Source organism: Homarus americanus, unplaced genomic scaffold (assembly GCF_018991925.1).
Source record: "Homarus americanus isolate GMGI-L3 unplaced genomic scaffold, GMGI_Hamer_2.0 scaffold5831, whole genome shotgun sequence".
NCBI classification, from domain to species: Eukaryota; Metazoa; Arthropoda; class Malacostraca; order Decapoda; family Nephropidae; genus Homarus; species Homarus americanus.
In genome coordinates this window covers 965,994-989,766 of record NW_024719604.1, presented here as the reverse complement: position 1 = coordinate 989,766, position 23,773 = coordinate 965,994, and positions in this window count along the sequence as shown.

The following is a 23,773-nucleotide window of genomic DNA, read 5'->3' as shown; positions in this document are numbered from 1 at the left end:
CCCTGCCCCTGATTCAGCCTCACACCATCAACTTTATCACCACTTCTCTAATGTTACCCACTTTCGGTATCTCGGCTCCCACCACCGCGGACGTCGATGAAGAGATTCAGCATCGGATCAGATATGCATCTCGAGTCTTTGGCAGGCTCCGAAACCATGTGTTCAACTGTACGGACCTGAAATTATATACAAAGTTACAAGTATATCGAGCATTGGTCCTACCCACCCTGCTATATAGCAGCGAGACATGGGTCACATACATGGGGCACTTGAAAATTTTCACCAAAGTAATCTACTGTACGTTTTATCCTCCATGCTGGGAAGACAAGAGAACAAATGCCAGTTTTCTTGCTGACATCAACTGTAGAATCATCGAGGCTACCATTATACATGAACAACTATGCTGGATTGGTCATGTTACCGCGGACGATAGTAGACTGCCAAAGCAGCTAATTACAGTCAACAAACGAATAGTGACCGTAACGCTGGCGAGCAACTGGAAAAGGTATAAGGATAGTCTTGAGAAAAACCTGAAAAGTGCCGATCGGCCCCTCACCTGAGACGATTCTCCACACCGTAACGGCGGAGGGCACCACACGAGAAGGTGTTAATACTTTCGAGTTAGCCCGACTGCATAACCAGGGCGACAAATGCCAACGCCGGAAAGACGCTGCCGTCGCCCCTCCCGCACTAGATGTAGCCCCCCACATGTGCAACATCTGTAAACGACTCTGCCGGTCCGGTATCGGTCTCTTTAGTCACCTAAAACTCACTGACCTAGGTGACATCCCTAATAACTCATATCATTGTATCATAGCTAGATGATCGTCATACTTGATTCCGAGTGACAGCAAAGTTACTAGTACTAGTATGTATGTATGTATGTATGTATGTATGTATGTATGTATGTATGTATGTATGCATTTGTTCATATTTGTATACAAGTCTATACAGAATTCGTGTATGTCCTGTATAAACCACATACATTACTATGACACGTAACTATATATCAATACTTTCCTTCAAAGATACAACAGCAGACAAACATCTCATATCACCATCTAAAACACCCGCTGTATAATAAACACCATAAAACACATCTTTTACCAGGGCCATGACAACACCGCACTGCTAGGCGAGTCTCCCCGTCACTATTTACATGTGTCGTTTTCTGTTGCCACAATAACTATCATCTCCGCTGCTGGAAATCTGTTGCAGGAGCCTTTAATTAAAACTGTTGTGCCATCTGTGAGTGGATGAGGGAGGGAGGGAGGGAGGGAGGAGGGAGGGAAGGAAGGAGGAGGAAGGAGGGAGGAAGGAGAGAGATAAGAGAGAAGAGAAAGAAAGAATGAGAATGAGAAAAAGATAGGTGGAGAGGAGAGATAAGGCAGATAATTTCTCTCTCAGTTTAATCATCATTTACCACACCCTGCCATCTCTCACTCTCGTCCTCCTGTCTCCCACCCTCTCGTCCTCCACCATCTCCCACCCTCTCGTCCTCCACTATCTCCCACCTCTCGTCTCACTATCTATCACCCTCGTCCTCCCTATCTCACCCCTCTCGTCCTCCACTATCTCACCCTCTCGTCTCCACTATCTGTCACCCTCTCGTCCTCCACTATCTATCACCCTCTCGTCCTCCACTATCTCCCACCCTCTCGTCCTCCTATCTATCACCCTCTCGTCCTCACCTCTCCCCACCCTCTCGTCCTCCACTATCTCCCACCCTCTCGTCCTCCACCTCTCCCCACCCTCTCGTCCTCCACTATCTATCCCACCCTCTCGTCCTCCACTATCTATCCACCCTCTCGTCCTCCACTATCTATCACCCTCTCGTCCTCCACTATCTATCACCCTCGTCCTCCACTATCTATCACCCTCTCGTCCTCCACTATCTCCCACCCTCTCGTCCTCCACTATCTATCACCCTCTCGTCCTCCACTATCTATCACCCTCTCGTCCTCCACTATCTCTCACCCTCTCGTCCTCCACTATCCTCACCTCTCGTCCTCCACTATCTATCCACCCTCTCGTCCTCCACTATCTATCACCCCTCCTCTCGTCCTCCACTATCTATCACCCTCTCGTCCTCCACTATCTCCCACCCTCTCGTCCTCCCACTATCCCACCCTCTCGTCCTCCCTATCTGTCACCCTCTCTCGTCCTCCACTATCTATCACCCTCTCGTCCTCCACTATCTATCACCCTCTCGTCCTCCCACCTATCTATCACCCTCTCGTCTCCACTATCTCCCCACCCTCTCGTCCTCCACTATCTGTCACCCTCTCGTCCCCTATCTATCACCCTCTCGTCCCCACTATTCTGTCACCCTCTCGTCCTCCACTATCTCCCACCCTCTCGTCCTCTATCTATCCACCCTCTCGTCCTCCACTATCTATCACCTCTCGTCTCCACTATCTATCACCCTCTCGTCTCCTCCACTATCTATCACCCTCTCTCGTCCTCCACTATCTATCACCCTCTCGTCCTCCACTATCTATCCTCTCGTCCCCACTATCTATCACCTCTCGTCTCCACTATCTATCACCCTCTCGTCCTACACTATCTATCACCCCTCCCTTCCTCCCTCTGTCACCCTCTCGTCCTCCTATCTATCACCCTCTCGTCCTCCACTATCTATCACCCTCTCGTCCCTATCTGTCACCCTCTCGTCCCTACACTATCTGTCATCTCGTCCTCCACTATCTTCCCACCCTCTCGTCCTACTATCTATCACCTCTCTCGTCCTACACTATCTATCACCCTCTCGTCCTCCACTATCTATCACCTCTCGTCCCACACTATCTATCACCCTCTCGTCTACACTATCTCACCCTCTCGTCCTACACTATCCATCACCCTCTCGTCCTACACTATCTGTCACCCTCTCGTCCTACACTATCTATCACCCTCTCGTCCTCCACTTCTATCACCCCTCTCCTACTATCTATCACCCTCTCTCGTCTCACTATCTATCACCCTCTCGTCCTACTATCTGTCACCCTCTCGTCCTACACTATCTCCCACCCTCTCGTCCTCCACTATCTATCACCCTCTCGTCCCCCTATCTATCACCCTCGTCCTCCACTATCTGTCACCTCTCGTCCTACACTATCTATCACCCCTCTCGTCCTACACTATCTATCACCCTCTCGTCCCTACACTATCTATCACCCTCTCGTCCTCTCCACTGTCTATCCACCTCTCGTCCTCCACTATCTGTCACCCTCTCGTCCTACACTATCTATCACCCTCTCGTCCCTCCCTATCCTATCCACCCTCTCGTCCTCCACTATCTATCACCCTCTCGTCCCTACACTATCTATCACCCACCTCTCGTCCTACTATCTATCTGTCTCGTCTACACTATCTATCACCCTCTCGTCCTCCACTATCTCTCACCTCTCGTCCTCCCTTCATCTGTCACCCTCTCGTCCTCCACTATCTGTCACCCTCTCGTCCTACACTATCTGTCACCCTCTCGTCCCCCACTATCTCACCCTCTCGTCCTCCACTATCTACTCACCCTCTCGTCCCCCACTATCTGTCCACCCTCTCTCGTCCTACACTATCTATCACCCTCTCGTCCTACACTATCTGTCACCCTCTCGTCCTACACTATCTATCACCCTCTCGTCCTACTATCTGTCACCCCTCTCGTCCTACACTATCTCACCCTCGTCTACACTATCTATCACCCTCTCGTCCTCACTATCTATCACCCTCTCGTCCCTACACCTATCTCCCACCCTCGTCCTCCACTATATCTGTCACCCTCTCGTCCCCCACTATCTATCACCCTCTCGTCCCTACACTATCCTGTCACCCCTCGTCCTCCACTATCTGTCACCCTCTCGTCCTCCACTATCTATCACCCCTCTCGTCTCACTATCTGTCACCCTCTCGTCCTACACTATCTATCACCTCTCGTCCTACACTATCTATCACCCTCTCGTCCTACACTATCTATCACCCTCTCGTCCCTACACTATCTCACCCTCTCGTCCTCCACTATCTATCACCCTCTCGTCCCCACTATCTGTCACCCTCTCGTCCTACACTATCTATCACCCTCTCGTCCCCCTACTGTCACCCTCTCGTCCCACCATCTGTCACCCCTCTCGTCCTACACTATCTGTCACCCTCTCGTCTACACTATCTGTCACCCTCTCGTCCTACACTATCTGTCACCTCTCGTCTACTATCTCCCACCTCTCGTCCTACACTATCTGTCACCCTCTCGTCCCTACACTATCTGTCACCCTCTCGTCCTACACTATCTATCACCCTCTCGTCCCCCACTATCTATCACCTCTCGTCCTCCACTATCTGTCACCCTCTCGTCTACACTATCTGTCACCCTCTCGTCCTACACTATCTCCCACCCTCTCGTCCTCACCTATCTGTCCACCCTCTCGTCCCTACTATCTGTCACCCTCTCGTCTACACTATCTGTCCCTCTCGTCCTACACTATCCTGTCACCCTCTCGTCCTCTATCTATCACCCTCTCGCCTACACTATCTGTCACCCTCTCGTCCCCACTATCTATCACCCTCTCGTCCTACACTCTATCACCCTCTCGTCCCTACACTATCCTCACCTCTCGTCCTCCACTATCTGTCACCTCTCGTCCTACCTTTCTCTATCACCCTCTCGTCCTCCACTATCATCACCCTCTCGTCCCTACACTATCTGTCACCCTCTCGTCTACACTATCTATCACCCTCTCGTCCTCCACTATCTATCACCTCTCGTCCTCCACTATCTATCACCCTCTCGTCCTACACTATCTATCACCTCTCTCGTCCCCTACTCTTCTCACCCTCTCGTCCTCCACTATCTATCACCCTCTCGTCCTACACTATCTGTCACCTCCTCGTCCTCCACTATCTATCACCCTCTCGTCCTACACTATCTGTCACCCTCTCGTCCCTACATATCTGTCCACTCTCGTCCTCCACTATCTATCACCTCTCGTCCCTACACTATCTGTCACCTCTCGTCCTCCACTATCTATCACCCTCTCGTCTCCACTATCCTATCACCCTCTCGTCCTCCACTATCTATCACCCTCTCGTCTACACTATCTATCACCCTCTCGTCCTCCACTATCCTCCACCCTCTCGTCCTCCACTATCTATCACCCTCTCGTCCTACACTATCTGTCACCTCTCGTCCTCCACTATCTGTCACCCTCTCGTCCTCCACTATCTATCACCCTCTCGTCTCCCACTATCTATCACCCTCTCGTCCTACACTATCTCCCACCCTCTCGTCCTACACTATCTATCACCCTCTCGTCCTCCACTATCTATCACCCTCTCGTCCTACACTATCTGTCACCTCTCGTCCCCCACTATCTGTCACCCTCTCGTCCTCCACTATCTATCACCCTCTCGTCTACCTCTATCTATCACCCTCTCGTCCTACACTGTCTGTCACCCTCTCGTCCTCCACTATCTATACCTCTCGTCCTCCACTATCACCCTCTCGTCCTACTATCTATCACCTCTCGTCCTACTATCTGTCACCCTCTCGTCCTCCACTATCTATCCTCCTCTCGTCCTCCACTATCTATCACCTCTCGTCCTCCACTATCTATCCCCCCTCTCGTCCTCCACTATCTGTCACCCTCTCGTCCTCCACTATCTCCCACCCTCTCGTCCTCCACCATCTCCCACCCTCTCGTCCCCACTATCTCCCACCCTCTCGTCCTCCACTATCTGTCACCCTCTCGTCCTCCACTATCTATCACCTCGTCCTCACTATCTGTCACCTCTCGTCCCTCCTGTCTGTCACCCTCTCGTCTCACTGTCTATCCCTCTCGTCCTCCACTGTCTCTCACCCCTCTCGTCCTCACCATCTCCCACCCTCTCGTCCTCCACTGTCTTCACCTCTCGTCCTCACTATCTATCACCCTCTCGTCCTCCACTATCTCCCACCCTCTCTCGTCCTCCACTGTCTATCACCCTCTCGTCCTCCACTATCTATCACCCTCGTCCTCACTATCTATCACCCTCTCGTCCCCACTATCTATCCCCCTCTCGTCTCCACTATCTCTCACCTCTCGTCCTCCACTATCTCCCACCCTCTCGTCCCCACTATCTATCACCCTCTCGTCCTCCACTATCTATCACCCTCTCGTCCTCCACTATCTATCCTCCCTCTCGTCCTCCTATCCTGTCCTCGTATCCACTGTCTCCCCTCCCTCTCGTCCTCACTATCTATCACCCCTCTCGTCATCACTATCTGTCACCCTCTCGTCCTCACTATCTCCCACCCTCTCGTCCTCCACTGTCTCCCACCCTCTCGTCCTCACTATCTGTCACCCTCTCGTCATCACTGTCTATCCTCTCGTCCTCACTGTCTATCACCCTCTCGTCCTCCACTATCTATCCCCTCTCGTCCTCCACTATCTCTCACCCTCTCGTCCTCCACTATCTGTCACCCTCTCGTCCTCCACTATCTGTCACCCTCTCGTCCTCACTATCTCACCCTCTCGTCCTCCACTATCTCCCACCCTCTCGTCCCCACTATCTATCACCTCTCGTCCTCCACTATCTGTCACCCTCTCGTCCCCTATCTATCACCTCTCGTCCTCCATATCTGTCACCCTCTCGTCCTCCACTATCTGTCACCCTCTCGTCCTCCACTATCTATCACCCTCGTCATCACTGCCTGTCACCCTCGTCATCACTGTCTATCACCCTCTCGTCCTCCACTGTCTATCCCCCTCTCGTCCTCACTGTCATCACCCTCGTCCTACTATCTGTCACCCTCTCGTCCTCCACTATCTCCCACCCTCTCGTCCTCCACTATCTATCCACTCTCGTCCTCCACTATCTGTCACCCTCTCGTCCTCCACTATCTCTCACCTCTCGTCCTCCACTATATCCCCACCCTCTCGTCCTCACTATCTATCACCCTCTCGTCCTCCACTATCTGTCCCCTCCTCGTCCTCACCTATCACCCTCTCGTCCTCCACTATCTGTCACCCTCTCGTCCTCCACTATCTCCCCACCCCTCTCGTCCTCCACTATCTATCACCCTCTCGTCCTCACTATCTGTCCCCTCTCGTCCTCCACTATCTATCCCTCTCGTCCTCCGCCTCTCCACCCTCTCGTCCCCACTGTCTGTCACCCTCTGTCCATCACTGTCTGTCCCCTCTCGTCTCACACTGTATCTGTCACCTCCTGGTCACTGTCTCATCCCCTCTGTCCTCACTATCTGTCACCTCTCTCGTCATCACATCTGTTCCCTCGTCCTCACTGTCTGTCACCTCTCGTCATCACTACCTGTCTGCCCTCTCGTCCTCACTGTCTGTCACCCTCTCGTCCTCCATCTCCACCCTCTCGTCCTCACTGTCTGTCACCCTCTCGTCCTCCACTGTCTCCACCCTCTCGTCCTCCTATCTGCTCTCTCCTCCACCTCCCTACCTCTTCCACCTCTCCTCCTCTCTCTGCCACCTCGTCCTCCCTACTCTGTCACCTCTGTACTCACCTCTTCGTCCTACACTGTCTGTCCTCTCGTCCTCCTGTCATCCCTCTCGTCCTCCCTGTCTGTCACCTCTCGTCTACACTGTCTGTCACCTCTGTCACCCTCTGTTCCACTGTCTGTCCTCTCGTCTCTATACCCTCTCGTCTGTCTATCACCTCTCGTCCCTACTATCTGTCACCCCTCTCACTATCTGTCCCCTCGTCTACATCTATCCCTCTCATCCTCCTATCTATGTCCTCCTATCTATCACCTCTCGTCCTACCCATCACCCCTCTCGTCCTCCCTCACCCTCTCGTCCTCCTCTGTCACCTCTCGTCCTCCTGTCTGTCACCTCTCGTCTCCCTGTCTATCACCTCCTGTCACCTCTCGTCCTGCACTATCTATCACCTCTCATTCCTGTCTGTCACCCTTCTCTGTCCTTAGTCATCACTGTCATCATTTGTCCTCACTTGTCTGTCACCCTCTCGTCCTCCCTGTCTGTCACCCTCTCGTCCTCACTATCCTCACCTCTCGTCTCCACTGTCTGTCACCTCTCGTCCTCCACCTCCTGTCACCCCTCTCGTCCTACCTCTGTCACCCTCGTCCCCACTGTCTCACCCTCTCGTCCTACTACTCTCTCACCTCTCGTCCCTCCTCACCTCGTCCCTCTATCACCTCTCCTCCACCTCGTCCCCCTGTCTGTCACCTCTCATCCTCCTCTCTGTCCCCTCTCGTCCCTCCCTGTCACCTCTGTCCCTGTCTGTCACCTCTGTCTGTCACCTCTCGTCCCTACACTGTCTGTCACCTCTCGTCCCTGCCTCTCGTCTCTGTCACCCCTCTCGTCCCCTCTCGTCCCTACACTCTGTCACCCCTCTCATCACACCCTCTCGTCTGCTATCTCCCCTCTCGTCCTCCACTGTCTGTCACCTCTCGTCTTACTGTCTGTCACCCTCTCATTCCTGTCTGTCACCTCTCGTCCTGCACTGTCTGTCACCTCTCGTCTACTGTCACCTCTCTCCTCTATCCTCTCGTCCTACACTATCTGTCACCTCTGTCCCTACACCTGTCTCCCACCTCTCGTCTACTATCTGTCCACCTCTCGTCCCTACCTCTGTCACCTCTCGTCCTCCCTCCTCCACCTCTCGTCCTCCCTGCCTCACCTCTGTCCTACTGTCTGTCACCTCGTCCTCCTGTCCTCACCCTCTCGTCTACTACTCTGTCACCTCTCGTCCTCCCTGTCTGTCACCTCTCGTCCCTATCTGTCACCTCTCGTCCCTACCTCTGTCCCCTCTCGTCCTACACTGTCCTGTCACCCTCGTCTACACCTCTGCTCACCTCTCGTCCTCCCTGTCTGTCACCTCGTCCTCCTTATCTGTCACCTCGTCCCTGTCTGTCACCTCTCATCTCTCTGTCACTTCTCGTCCCTACCTGTCTGTCACCTCTCGTCCTGCACTGTCTGTCACCTCTCGTCCTGCACTGTCTCACTTTCTCGTCTACACTGCTCTCATTCTCCTCTGCCTCTCTCACTGTCTCACCTCTCGTCCCTTACACTGTCCTCTCTCATCCTCCCTATCCTCACACTCCTCCACTACTCCTCTGTCTCACCTCGTCCCATCACCTCTCCCCCTGTCCCCTCTGTCCTGCCTCTCTGTCTGTCACCTGTCCCCTCGTCCTTGCCTCTGTCACCTCCTGTCTGTCACCTCTCTTGCTCACCTCTCGTGTCCCTACACTGTCTGTCCACTGTCCCTTGTCCACCTCTGTCTCATTCTGCCTGTCTGTCCTGTCTGTCACCTCTCGTCCTCACTGTCTGTCACCTCTCGTCTCACTGTCTGTCCCCTCTCGTTCCACCACCTCCCTCCCCCTCTCTGTTACCACTGTCTCACCTCTCGCTCCTCCACCTCCTGTCTTCTCCTCTCGTCCTCCACCTCCTCTCGTCCCTACACTATCTATCACCCCTCTCGTCCTACTACTCTGTCCCTCTCATCTATCTATCACCTCTCGTCCTACTGTCCTCACCTCTCGTCCTACTGTCACCCCTCTCGTCACCTCCTCCCCTCTCATCACCTCTCCTTCTACTGTCTGTCACCTCTCGTCCTCCCTATGTCCTCTCTCGTCCTCCCTGTCACCTCTCGTCTACACTGTCTCACCTCTCGTGTCCCTGCTCTGTCCCTCTCATTACACTGTCTGTCACCTCTCGTCCTCCTGTCTGTCCTCTCACTGTCATCTCCTCTCGTCCCTCTGTCACCCTCTCGTCTGCATCTGTCACCTCTCGTCTACACTGTCTCTCCTCTCGTCCACTGTCTGTCTCCTCTCTCCTCCTGTCTGTCACCTCTCGTCCCTACACCTCTGTCCTCTCGTCCTCCACTGTCTGTCACCCTCTCGTCCCTACCTCTGTCCTCTCGTCTACACCCTCCCCTCTCACTGTCACCTCTCGTCCTACTACTCTGTCACCTCTGTCCCTACACTGTCTCTCTGTCTCCTCTCTGTCTCACACCCTCTCGTCCTCCTCCTCTCTGTCTCTCGTCCCTCCTCCCATACCTGTCTGTCCTCTCTCTGCTGTCCTCCCTCTCGTCTCCTGTCTCTTGTCATCCTCTGTCTCCCACCCTCTCGTCCTCCACTGTCTGTCACCTCTCGTCCTCCACTGTCTGTCCTCTCTCGTCCTACTATCTGTCACCTCTCGTCTCCTGTCCTCACCTCTGTCTGTCTTCCATCTGTCACCTTCTCGTCCTCACTGTCTGTCACCTCTCGTCTCACTGTCTCGCCTCTGCATCTGTCTATCCTCTCATTCTGTCTGTCACCTCTCATTCCCCCATCACCTCTCGTCCTACCTTCTTCTCGTCCCCCACTGTCTGTCACCTCTCGTCCCTCCCCTCCCCCTCTCGTCCCCCTGTCTGTCCTCTCTGTCCTCCCTGTCTGTCCCTGTCCCTACTATCTGTCACCTCGTCCCACTGTCTGTCACCTCTCGTCCCTGTCTGTCCCTACTGTCACCTCTCATTCACCTCTCGTCCCTACCTCTGTCCCTCATTCTACACCTCGTCCCTACACCTCTCCACCTCTCTGTCCTCCTGTCTGTCACCTCTCGTCTGCACTGTCTACCTCTCGTCCCTACACTGTCCTCTCGTCCCCTATCTGTCCCCCTCTCTGTCCTCCCTTATCCCTCCTCTCATCTTCCCTCTGTCACCTCTCGTCCTCCCTCTGTCCTCGTCCCTCCCTCTCTCCCCTCTGTCCTCCCACTATCTGTCACCCTCTCGTCCTCCCCTATCTGTCACCCTCTCGTCCTCCCTCTGTCCTCTCGTCCCCCCTGTCCCCTCACCTCTCGTCCCCTACACCTCCTGTCACCCTCTCATTCTCCCACTGTCCCTCCCCTCCTCTCGTCCTCCCCTCTGTCACCCTCTCGTCCTCACTATCTGTCACCTCTCGTCCTACACTATCTGTCACCCTCGTCCTACATATCTGTCACCCTCTCGTCCTCCACCTGTCTGTCACCCCTCGTCCTCACTATCTGTCACCTCTCATCCTCCCACCTCTGTCCACCCCTCGTCTACACCTCTCACCCTCTCGTCTACCTCTCCCCACCCCTCTCGTCCCTCCTCTCGTCTATCTGTCACCTCTCGTCCCCACTGTCTGTCACCCCTCTCGTCCTCCCTATCTGTCACCCTCTCGTCCTCTGTCTATCACCCTCCCTATCTGTCACCTCTCGTCCTCCCTATCCCTCCCACCTCTCGTCCTCCCTATCTGTCCTCCCCTCTGTCCTCCTTATCTCACCTCTCGTCCTCTGTCCTCCACCTCTCATCCTCCTCCCACCTCTCGTCCTCCTCACCCTCTGTCACCTCTCGTCCTCCTGTCTCCCACCTCTCGTCCTCCACTGTCACCTCTCATTCTGTCCTCTGTCACCTCTCATTCCCATCTGTCACCCTCTCGTCCTCCCTGTCTGTCACCCTCTCGTCTCCACTATCTGTCACCTCTCGTCTCCACTATCTGTCACCCTCTCGTCCCCTCTCATTCTCTGTCACCCTCTCGTGTCTGCTCACCTCTCGTCTACCTCTGTCACCTCTCGTCTGTCACCTCGTCTACACTGTCTCCTCTCCCTACCTGTCTATCACCCTCTCGTCCTCTGTCACCTCTCGTCCCTCACCTCCCTCCTTCTGTCCCTATCCCTCCTCTCTGTCCCTGTCTGTCACCTCTCGTCCTCTGTCACCTCTCCTACACATCACCCCTCTGTCCTCCACTATCTGTCCACCCCTCTCGTCCTACTGTCTATCACCTCGTCCTCCCCTTCTGTCACCCTCTCGTCTATCTGTCACCTCTGTCCTACATCTCTGTCACCCTCTCGTCTGCACCTCTGTCACCCCTCTCGTCCTACTGTCTCACCCTCTCGTCTCCTGTCTGTCACCCTCTCTCGTCTGTCTCTATCACCCTCTCGTCCTACACTGTCTGTCACCTCTCGTCTACCTCCTCCACCTCTCATCACTCACCTGTCATCTCGCCTCCCTCTATCCCCTCTCCCCCTCTCCCCACCCCTCTCGTCCTCCACCTCTCTCTCCCTGTCTGTCACCTCTCTGTCCTCCCTCTGTCCCCCTCCCCTGTCACCTCTCGTCCCCACTACTCCCACCTCTCGTCCTCCACCATCTGTCACCTCTCGTCCTCCCTGTCTGTCACCTCTCTGTCCTCTCTCTCCTCACCTCTCGTCCTCCTCTTCATCTCTCCTCCTCTCGTCCTCCACTATCTCACCTCTCGTCCTCCTGCCACCCTCCTGTCATCCACTGTCCCTCCCTCTCGTCCTCACTGTCTCACCCTCTCGTCCTCCCTCCCTCTCTCGTCATCACCTCCATCTCATCTGTCTCCTCTCGTCATCACTGCTCCTTCATCCACTATCTCACCTCTCGTCCTCCCTGTCTGCTCACCCTCTCGCCTCCTCTCTGTCCCTCTCTCGTCCTCCACTGTCTCCCCCCTCTCGTCCTCCTACTCTCCCACCCTCTCGTCCTCCCTGTCTCTCACCTCTCGTCCTCCTACTCCCACCTCTCGTCCTCCCTCCCCCTCGTCCTCCACCTCTCACCTCTCGTCCTCCTGCCACTCCTCCCTACCCACCTCTCCCCATCACCTCTCGTCTCTCCCTATCCCCTCTCGTCCTCCCCTCTGTCACCTCTCGTCCTCCACTGTCTCCCACCCTCTGTCCTCCACTGTCTCCCTGTTACCTGCCTCTCGTCCATCTCGCCTCTCGTCCTCCTGTCCCTCCTCTCGTCACTCCTCTCTGTCCTTCTCCTCATTATCTTACTGTCTATCACCTCTCGTCCTCCTGTCTCCCCTTCTCGTCCACTTCTCCCTCACCTCTCTTCCTCCACTGTCATCCTCCTCTCGTCCTCCACTACTCTCCACCTCTCGTCCTCCACCTCTCACCTCTCTCCTCTTTCTCTCCACCCTCTCGTCCTCTGTCATCACCCTCTCGTCCTCTTGTCTCCTCTCGTCCTCCTGTCATCATCCTCTGTCTCCATCTGTCACCTCTGTCCTCCCTCTCCCCCTCTCGTCTCACTATCTACTCACCTCTCGTCCTCCTCCTCCTCTCGTCCTCCCATCTATCCCTCTCGTCCTCTACTCTCCTCTCATCACTGTCTCCTTCTCGTCCTCACTGTCTATCACCTCTCGTCCTCACCCATCACCCTCTCGTCCTCCACCATCTCCCACCCTCTCGTCCCTGTCTGTCACCTCTCACTGTCCTGTCACCTCTCGTCCTCCTGTCTCCCCACCCTCTCATCCTCCTGTCCTCACCCCTCTCGTCCTCCACCATCTGTCACCTCTCGTCTCCTGCATCTCCCACCTCTCGTCTCCACTGTCTCCCCCTCTCGTCACCTGTCTGTCACCTCTCGTCTCCTGTCTCCCCTCTCGTCCTCCTGTCTCCCACCTCTCGTCCTCCACTATCTGTCACCCTCTCGTCTCCTGTCTCACCCCTCTCGTCCTCCACTGTCTCCCCTCTCGTCCACCATCTGTCTCCTCCTCGTCCTCCTGCATCTGTCACCTCTCGTCCCCACTGTCCTCCCCTCTCGTCCATCACTGTCTGTCACTCTCACTGTCTCACCTCTCGTCATCACTGTCGCCTCTCGTCCTCCACTGTCTCACCTCTCGTCCTCCACTGTCCTCACCTCTCGTCCTCCACTACTCTCCCCTCTCGTCTCCACTGCTCTCACCTCTCGTCCTCCCTCTCTCTCACCTCTCGTCTCCCCCCTGTCTCCCACCTCTCGTCCCCACTACTCCTCACCCTCTCGTCCCCCCTCTCTGCTCCACCTCTCGTCCTCCACTATCTATCCCCTCTCGTCCCCACTATCTGCTCACCTCTCGTCCTCCTCTGTCACCCCTCTCGTCCCACTGTCTGTCACCTCTCTGTCCCCTCTACTCACCTCATCCCCCTGCTCCTATCACCCTCTCGTCCTCCCTACTCTCACCTCTCGTCCTCCACCTCTGTCACCTCCTCGTCCCCTACTCTCTCACCTCTCGTCCTCACTGTCTCACCCTCTCGTCCCCACTGTCTGTCACCTCTCGTCTCCTGTCCTCCCTCCTCGTCATCTGTCTCTATCCGCCTCTGGCCTCCTATCTGTCACCTCTCGTCTCCACTGTCTGTCACCTCTCGCCTCCACTGTCTGTCACCTCTCGTCCTCCACCTCTGTCACCTCTCGTCCTCCACTATCTGTCACCTCTCTCGTCTCCTATCTCCCACCCTCTCGTCCTCCACTGTCTCCCACCCTCTCGTCCTCCTGTCTCCCACCCCTCTCATCCTCCACTATCTCCCCCTCTCGTCCTCCCTATCTCCCCACCTCTCTGTCTCCTGTCTCCCCTCTCGTCCTCCACTACTCCCACCTCTCGTCCTCCTATCTGTCCCCTCTCGTCCTCCACTACTCCTATCACCTCTGTCCTCCCACTGTCTGTCACCTCTCGTCTCCCTACTCTATCCCCTCCGTCCTCCTCCTCTCACCTCTCGTCTCCCACACTATCCTCCTCCTCTCGTCCTCCACATCTGTCACCTCTCGTCTCCACTGTCTCTCCTCGTCCTCCACTGTCTCACCCTCTCGTCCTCACCATCTCTCCCCTCTCGTCCTCCTGCTCTCACCTCTCGTCCTCCACTATCTGCCTCTCGTCCTCCCTCTCTCACCCTCTCGTCCTCCCTCTCCCACCTCTCGTCTCCATGCTCTCCCACCTCGTCCTCCTGTCTACTCACCTCTCGTCCTCCACCTCCTGTCACCTCTCGTCCTCCACTATCTGTCACCTCTCGTCCTCCACTCTCTCCCACCTCTCGTCCTCCCCTACTCTCCCACTCTGTCCTCCTACTCCCTCTCCTCACACCTCTCGTCCTCCACTACTCCCCTCTCTGTCCTCCACCTCTCCCACCTCTCCTCCTGTCCCCCTCTCGTCCTCCTACTCTCACCTCCTCGTCTCCTGTCTATCCCACCTCTCGTCCTCCACTGTCTTCCCACTCTCTCGTCCTCTATCTATCACCTCTCGTCTACTACTCTCTGTCACTGTCTCACCTCTCGTCCTCACTATCTGTCACCTCGTCCTCCACTGTCTGTCTCTCGTCCTCCACCTCTGTCACCTCTCGTCCTCCCTGTCCTATCCAACTCTCGTCCTCCACTACTCTCACCCTCTCGTCTCCCTATCTCACCCCTCTCGTCCTCCTACCTCCCCCTCTCGTCCTCCACTATCTCCCCCCTCTCGTCCTCCACTACTCTCACCTCTCGTCCTCCTATCTCCCACCTCTCTCCTCCACTATCTCTCACCCTCTCGTCCCTCCTGTCTCACCTCTCGTCCTCCACTATCTCTCACCTCTCGTCCTCCACCATCTCCCACCTCTCGTCCTCCTGCATCTCCCACCCCTCTCGTCCTCACCATCTCCCACCCTCTCGTCTCCCACCATCTCACCCTCTCGTCATCTCATTGTTTTTGTCCAATGACTTGTCCGGTGGATTTTTATACTGCTGTGTGTCCACCGCGGTTGAGACTCCCCATCCACACTAGTCCAGGAAGGTCCTCAAACCCCTCCTTGCAATTCTTGTCTGCACCCAACTCCTCCTCCTCCTACCAACCAACCAAGCCCTACTACCTCTCGCCTCCACCACTCCCCTCCTACCTACCTCCTGACCTGCCGGCCTGGCTCAGCTGGCCCACTCTAGCCTCCCTAACCCTGGCCAAGTGATCCCTGGCCCTAACCTAACCTAACCCTAACCTACCAACCACAACTAACCAAACCTAACCTAACCTAACCAAACCTAACCAAACCTAACCTAACCTAACCTAACTTACAACTACTCAAGCCTAACCTAACCAAACCTAACCTAACCTAACAACTTAACCTCTCGCTTTTAAATTCTTGTCTATTACATAACCTTAGGCCAAATCACCCAACAATCTACTTTTGAAAGATGGCATTCCTTCACAGACAAAGACACGAAAACACAGACCGACAAGCACACAGACAGCGATCAATCAACACCCGCCCTCCCCCACTGGCGTTCATACAAAAATTATTACCAAAAAACGTGTTCCACAAATCGTTAAATAACTGAGGCACATGGAGGAGAGAGAGAGAGAGAGAGAGAGAGAGAGAGAGAGTGGGAGAGAGAGAACGACACACCAGAGAGTTTTAAAAAGACTGACTAGAGTTGACAATAAAACAAACACACAACAATCTACATAATGCTGGAACGAGTTCAGTGTTTACCTCGTGAACACTCGAACGGATACATCAATCAGAAAATAGTCTTTACACTTGGCAAAACAAATAGAAAAATGCTCCTCTTCCTACCTGCCCTCGCACACATTGTTTCACAAATTTTAAGTTAAACATCAAAAGGAAAAGCAACACTCCTCTGGAATTTTAGTTTGTCAATACTAAGTTGTCTTTGAATTATAATACAGAAGAGAAACTCAGTAGGTTATATAAATGTTGTCACACAGAAGACATCACATATACTCTTTGGCTTGGCTGGTGGTATTAACCGGACCTCTGTCAAAACAATAGTAGCTATGGACAGTAGTTAGGTGGCGCAGGGAAGTACTACAGGGTGTTAGAAAAGTCACTGTGCACCTTCAATAATTACCAATATACAGGTAGCTATTGCTTATTATACCGACATTATTTTTATCTTGTTCCACTGACTGTAAGAAGAAAGGGGGAAAATAACTATATTTTTAATTATCACAGCTGCACGGAGACATTTCGAACATCCTGTGACTTTAAAGGGTGAATTAGGAGGGACTGGATCTCTCCTTTCTCCTTCCTCCTTCCCAGTCACGAGTGTTGGTCTGTACAGGCTCAGGTATGCTATGTACACTACGTGACCATACTAGCCTTCCTTCACCTGGCACACACCCACACCCACACCCACACACACACACACACACACACACATATTCTTCAACTGTTGGCGCCATCAAAACAAAACATGACTGAAAGTTTAAAAAGTCTTCGTATCATTAATATTTTGTTTCTAGGGACACTTATAATTTTTTTTTCCATTTCAGATTATGCTCTACAATGTTGGGAAACTTTATTTATCTTTCACTCATCAGTCTGGAGTAAATATATCGTATACAATCAAACAATTAAGTCAAATGGTAGAAAGGTTTAGTGATAGAACGTTATGTGGAGGAGACTCAATGGCCTTACCACAAACATTTCCCTGTTGAGAGATCCACCACGCAAGAACTGTATTCTTCACAAACTCAAAAGTTCCATAATCAAGGTAATGTTCACAAACCTCAAGAAACAGGAAGAAGAAAGTACGTACGTCCAGAAGAGAACAGTGAGGCCGTAAGACTTTAAGTGAATAAGTCACACCTACTCCGAGAAGACCTCCATCTTTACCATACAAACTGCAGAGCAAATATTATCTTTACACACAAAGACAAGGCTGCTAGAATAACCAGGTGTCAATGGCTCAATGAGATGATGGAGGCAAACTACTGTAGGTTGACCTGGTGTGGTTTCTCAATGTCGTAGTGGCAGTGTGAAGTGTACAGCTTGGTTTGTGATGACCTCTTGTGATACTATAGGACCACTGTGCTGCATTGACGGTGAACCAGGAGTTATATCGTAATGTCATCCGCAATTTCACCATTTCTTTCCATCTCTCGCCGTCATCGCAAGAAAAATCCAATGACAGGGTAATCTCCTTCAAGACAAAACAGATCGTGTTTCCTTATTCTTCAGACCTCAACCCAGTGGACTCCTTTCAGCTGGTCTATGCCAAAGACAACACTCATAACACTCAGCAGCTCAAGAAAGCTGATGAAGAGTCCGTTGGATCCATCTCGCCTCTGAACATGCAAGAGGATGACACCAAACTTTGCCGTCAGAGTAAATACGTGACTGACACACCCTGGAGGTCACACTGAACCGGTCATTAACGCTGCCCCATGCTCTTAATTCAAATAAATCTCCAGATCTCAAATCTATCATTTTTTTTTATAAATTATGCTGCTAAAATAACCTTTCCTTATACTTTATGATGAATGCTAGGTTATCTTTTAATCCACTAGAATAGCACTAAACCCTCGGGCGGCAGTCATCGTCAGCACACGACCACGACACATCCTTCTCAACGGCAGACATCCTCCTAAAAGGCAGATACCCTCCTTCAAAACAACCTAACAATCATTAACACCAATTGACCCCAGAAAACCTCATAGCACCAGTTACAATAAAATTTGGCGGATATCAGAATTTCCCGATTTTTACAGAATAAGTGTACGGGGTCCCAGAGTGCTAGCCAAGTTTACCTATGTCGTTGTGTTATGTGGTGACCATTAGCCATATCATCAACCCATAAATAGCCCATCAGCTACCCATAACTAGCCAACCATTAGCCCATTAGCAACCCATAACTAGCCAACCATTAGCCCATCATCAAGCCATAACCCCATCGCCACCCATAAACAACCTATCAAAGGTCCATGATCAACTCCATCACCACCCATCACTACCCCATCAACAACCCATTACTACCCCATAACCACCCATCACTACCTCATCAACAACCCATCACTACCCAATTAACCCATTAACAGCTTGTCACCATCCATCATCAGCCCATAACTACCTACCACTAACCCACTGTCAACCCATCACCTCCCCTAAAAACCTATCACCAACCCATCACGTATGTGTTTGTTGTATATGATGCGAGGTTTACCGTGGCGAGGTAGTGTGTGCGTGTGTGTCCACTAGAGTCAACAGTTGGGGCGGGTCACCCCTTACTCACTCACTGCATCAGTAAACAGTGTGTACAAGACTGGTCACACGTCCTCTGCATTATTGTATGTCACACCGTAGGGGCAGAGAACCAACGTATTATACAAGTCAGTCATTTTATTGAATTTTTCGGCGTTGATGTGTGTGTGTGTGTGTGTGTGTGTGTGTGTGTGTGTGTCCAGATTAACGGTACTACCCTCTCTAATGGAATCCATGACAAAACCCCAACAGTTTTCTACCGACCGACCGACCGACCGACCGACAAAGCGACATATAGAAGTACCTAACCTAACATAAAAATGGTTTATTTTATATTTTATATACGAGACTGTGGTTTTGTCCGTTGGGGTTTTGTCCGGTCACCCTCCAATGTTACCCACTTTCAGTATCTTGGCTCCCACCGTACCCGGCAGATTCCGCACCCGTGTCTTCAGCTGTAGGGAGCTGAAATTATCTACAAAGTTGCACGTACATCGAACAGTGGTCCTCCCCACCCTGTTATATAGCAGCGAGACATGGGTCACATACAGGAGGCACCTCAAGGCACTTGAAAACTTTCACCAACGTAGTCTACGTTCCATTCTCAGAGTTCGTTGGGAAGACAAGAGAACAAATGCCAGTATTCTCGCTGACACCAACTGTAGGAGCATCGAGGCTACCTTTATCCATGAACAACTACGTTGTATTGGCCATGTTACCCGCATGGACGACAGTAGACTGCCAAAGCAGTTACTTTACAATCACCTAACGAATAGTAAACGTAACGCTGGCGGGCAACTGAAAAGGTATAATGATAGTCTTAAGACACACCTGAAAAGGTGCCAAATCAACCCCCTCACCTGGGAGACGATCATTCCACACCGTAACGCTTGGAGGAGCACCACCCGAAAAGGTGTCATTACTTTCGAGTTAGCCCGACTGTACACCGAGGCAGACGCTGCCGCCACCCCTCCCGCAACTACACGTATCCCTCTACACATGCAACATCTCCATATCGGCCTTTCTAGTCACGTCAGAGTTCATCAACGTAGGTGATATCCTTAATAACACCTCTCACCCACACACTCCAGCAACACCTCTCACCCACACACTCCAGCAACACCTCTCACCCACACACTCCAGCAACACCTCTCACCCACACACTCCAGCAACACCTCTCACCCACACACTCCAGCAACACCTCTCACCCACACACTTCACTGCACAATCCTCTACCCTCACTTAATGTTTTGTACAAGAAAAAACGAACGCTCTTATAATGATGACTCCAGACGGTACAGACAGTGGCAGCTGATGGTCTAGTCGAGGCTCCCGGAGACGACCAACAACACGACCTTGAGTGACCACCAGTTAGTCACCTTGAGTACCTGGTCTCTCACTCCGAGGATAAGCTTACCGTCTGCACTGAACTCGACTACTTACATTTCCCCAAGTGTAAAGTCAGGAACGAATTCACAGACGGGGAGGCGCTATGAGTGTGATCCAGTTACTCTTAGGATAGAAGGCAAGCATTGTATTCACTCGGCCACCACTTTACTTCTTAAACCTATAACTAAAGCTGAGTCAGAGGTTTATAGTCAAGGCAGAGTTTCAGTCTAATTTTAATGCCAGGATGGAGGTTATTTTTAAGCTTGATCCGTCAGTTAAACAAGTTCTTATGTGTCAAATTACGAGGAAAATTAAACGTACGAACCTTTGAGAATTCTGGATCAAGAAGCGAATAATGTAAACATATACCTATGATGTGGACAAAAGAGGTAAAATACATGTTTATTGTGTACGGTCCCTGTCTTTAGAACGGTGGGAAGAGAGACACATACACACGCTCTTAACATCATCAACGGGAAAACACAGGAGGGAAAAATACCAACTCAACATTAGACAAGGAAGCAAGAAAAAAAAAACACAATTGTATCAACATAAAGGGGGGGCCATACCTTGTGGGGGTGTGTCTGGCGGATAAGCCTTGGCCATTAAAGCTGAAATCACCCAAGATATCATTTAGTCTGAAAAAAAATATATATTACTAAAAAAAAGAGCAAAATAATAGTAATATTTAAAAACAAGGAAAGTAATAATAGTCTACGTCTCGCCATAATATAAAACAATAGTGAGGGAAATATGTTCAATTCCTACAGTTTGGGGTTCGATTCTTTTAATTATTACAAAATCATGGCAAAAAGGCTATTTCTTGATATTTTGGGGTTTATTCTTGAGACATTAATAGATAAAAAGTTAGCATTAGACCTCTTCTGACAACTGTACGTAGGTGTGTGAGGTTGACCTGTGAGGATGGCTGTCATTGTTGACCTTTGACCTGTAAGATGTCCAGGAATGGTAAAAATGAGCCTCTCGTTGCCTTTCCTTCCTCCTCATTGCTCCTCTTACCTCCTCATTGCCCCTCCCTCCCTTTCTCCTCCCCCTTCCACTCTTCCTTGATCTCTCCCTTTAATCACTACCTCCCATTTCTCTCTCTCTCTCCCTTTATTCACCCCCTTACCCTATAATAATCCCTCCTGCCTCCCTCCCCCCCTCCCTCCCTCTCTTTTGCGTGTCGACCACTAAGGTGATCCAGTTGCCTCAAATTCCTCAGGTTTTCACACCAGAAACCAAAACGACGTGTGTGTGTGTGTGTGTGTGTTTGTACAGTACTGGCAGAATGTTTAGATTTACTTCAGCCAATCGGCATAAAGCTTATTTCCTGTTAAGTCAATTGGAAGGAAGTTTAGTCCCAGGCTAACCAATCAACGTATAGAGAACTTCCTATTGGCCAATCAGTGGGAAGATTATTTCCTGCTAAGCCAATTAACAAACAGTTTACTTCAGGTATACCATTGGTATCATCATTAGATTAACTAATTAAAGTCGTGTTTGTATCAATTTTAACCAATGAGCATAATTATTACTTCTTTATCAACCAATCGTCATCATCCTTACTTCCAGGTTAGCCAATCAGCTTCGACCTAATTTCCAGGTTACCCAGTCACCATCACCCTCACTTCCAGGTTAGCCAATCAGCTTCGACCTTATTTCCAGGTTAACCAATCAGCATCAAGCTCACCCCTGGAGAAAGGTTTGACGGTATTTGTTCAAGAGCACAGGAAGAACCGGCTCGGTCCGTCCCTCCGTGAGAACATCTTGTCTTGGATTGAACGAGAAAGAAAATTAACTTTGAGATGAAGTCTGAGGAAAATAACATCGTCCAAGTAGTAATTTCCCGGCGGGCCAATCAGCATAAGGTTCGCCTTGACGAGAGCCAATAAGAACTAAGGAAACCAAGATGACAGTAAAGATTGGCTTGTGGAGGCGTTGAAACAGCCAGTGATGAGATTAACTTTAAATATACCGTAGATACGTAGAGGTGATCCACACTCAGGTGTTAACTAGGTAGTAAGCACCTGAAGATTAGCTACCCAGCTTATATTTACCTGAGAAGGTTTGGTTAAATTATATTAAGTTGATATAGAGAAATCCGACTGTGAGAAAGATTTATGAGTAATGATAAGTAGGAATCTTAACCCAAGACAACAATGTGTATTTGCTCGTAACAAGGCTAACAAAGTACTTGGGTTCATACAAAGGAGTGTTAGTTACAAGACTAGCGAGGTCATCCTAAAACTGTATCTTGCTCTTGTGAGACCTCACTTGGAGGAGAATGACAAGACTAATCCCGGGCTTTAGGAACCTTGAGTACAGAGACAGGTTAAAGCATCTTAATTTGCACTCCCTCGAGAGACGTAGAGTGCGAGGCGATATGATAGAGGTGTATAAATGGAAGTCAGGGACACCATCATTCTATAGTACTACCCCGGGACACCATCATTATATAGTACTGTACTACCCAGGGACACCATCATTCTATAGTACTATCCCAGGACACCATCATTATATAGTACTGTACTACCCAGGGACACCATCATTCTATAGTACTATCCCAGGACACCATCATTATATAGTACTGTACTACCCAGGGACACCATCATTCTATAGTACTACCCCGGGACACCATCATTATATAGTACTGTACTACCCAGGGACACCATCATTCTATAGTACTACCCCGGGACACCATCATTATATAGTACTGTACTACCCAGGGACACCATCATTCTATAGTACTACCCAGGACACCATCATTCTATAGTACTGTACTACCCCGGACACCATCATTATATAGTGCTGTACTACCCAGGGACACCATCATTCTATAGTACTGTACTACCCGGGACACCATCATTCTATAGTACTACCCAGGACACCATCATTCTATAGTACTGTACTGCAGGGACACCATCATTCTATAGTACTACCCGGGACACCATCATTATATAGTACTGTACTACCGGGACACCATTATATAGTACTGTACTAGGGACACCATCATTCTATAGTACTACCCAGGACAACATCATTATATAGTACTGTACAGGGACACCATCATATATAGTACTACCCAGGGACACCATCATTCTATAGTACTACCCCAGGACACCATCATTATATAGTACTGTACTACCCAGGGACACCATCTGTACAGGGACTATCATTCTATAGGGACATCACTGTACTACCCCAGGACACCATTATATAGTACTGTACAGGACACCATCATACTATAGTACTACCCAGGACACCATCATTCATAGTACTACCCGGGACACCATCATTATATAGTACTGTACTACCCCGGGACACCATTATATAGTACTGTGGGACACCATCATTCTATAGTACTACCCCGGGACAACATCATTATATAGTACTGTACTACCCAGGGACACCATACTACTACAGGACACCATCACACCATCATCTATAAGTACTACCCCGGGACACCATCATTATATAGTACTGTACTAGGGACACCATCATTCTATAGTACTACCCCGGACAACATCATTATATAGACACCAGGGACACCATCATTATAGTACTACCCAGGACACCATCATTCTATAGTACTGCACCATCATTACTGTACTACAGGGACACCATCATTCTATAGTACTACCCAGGGACACCATCATTATATAGTACTGTACTACCCAGGGACACCA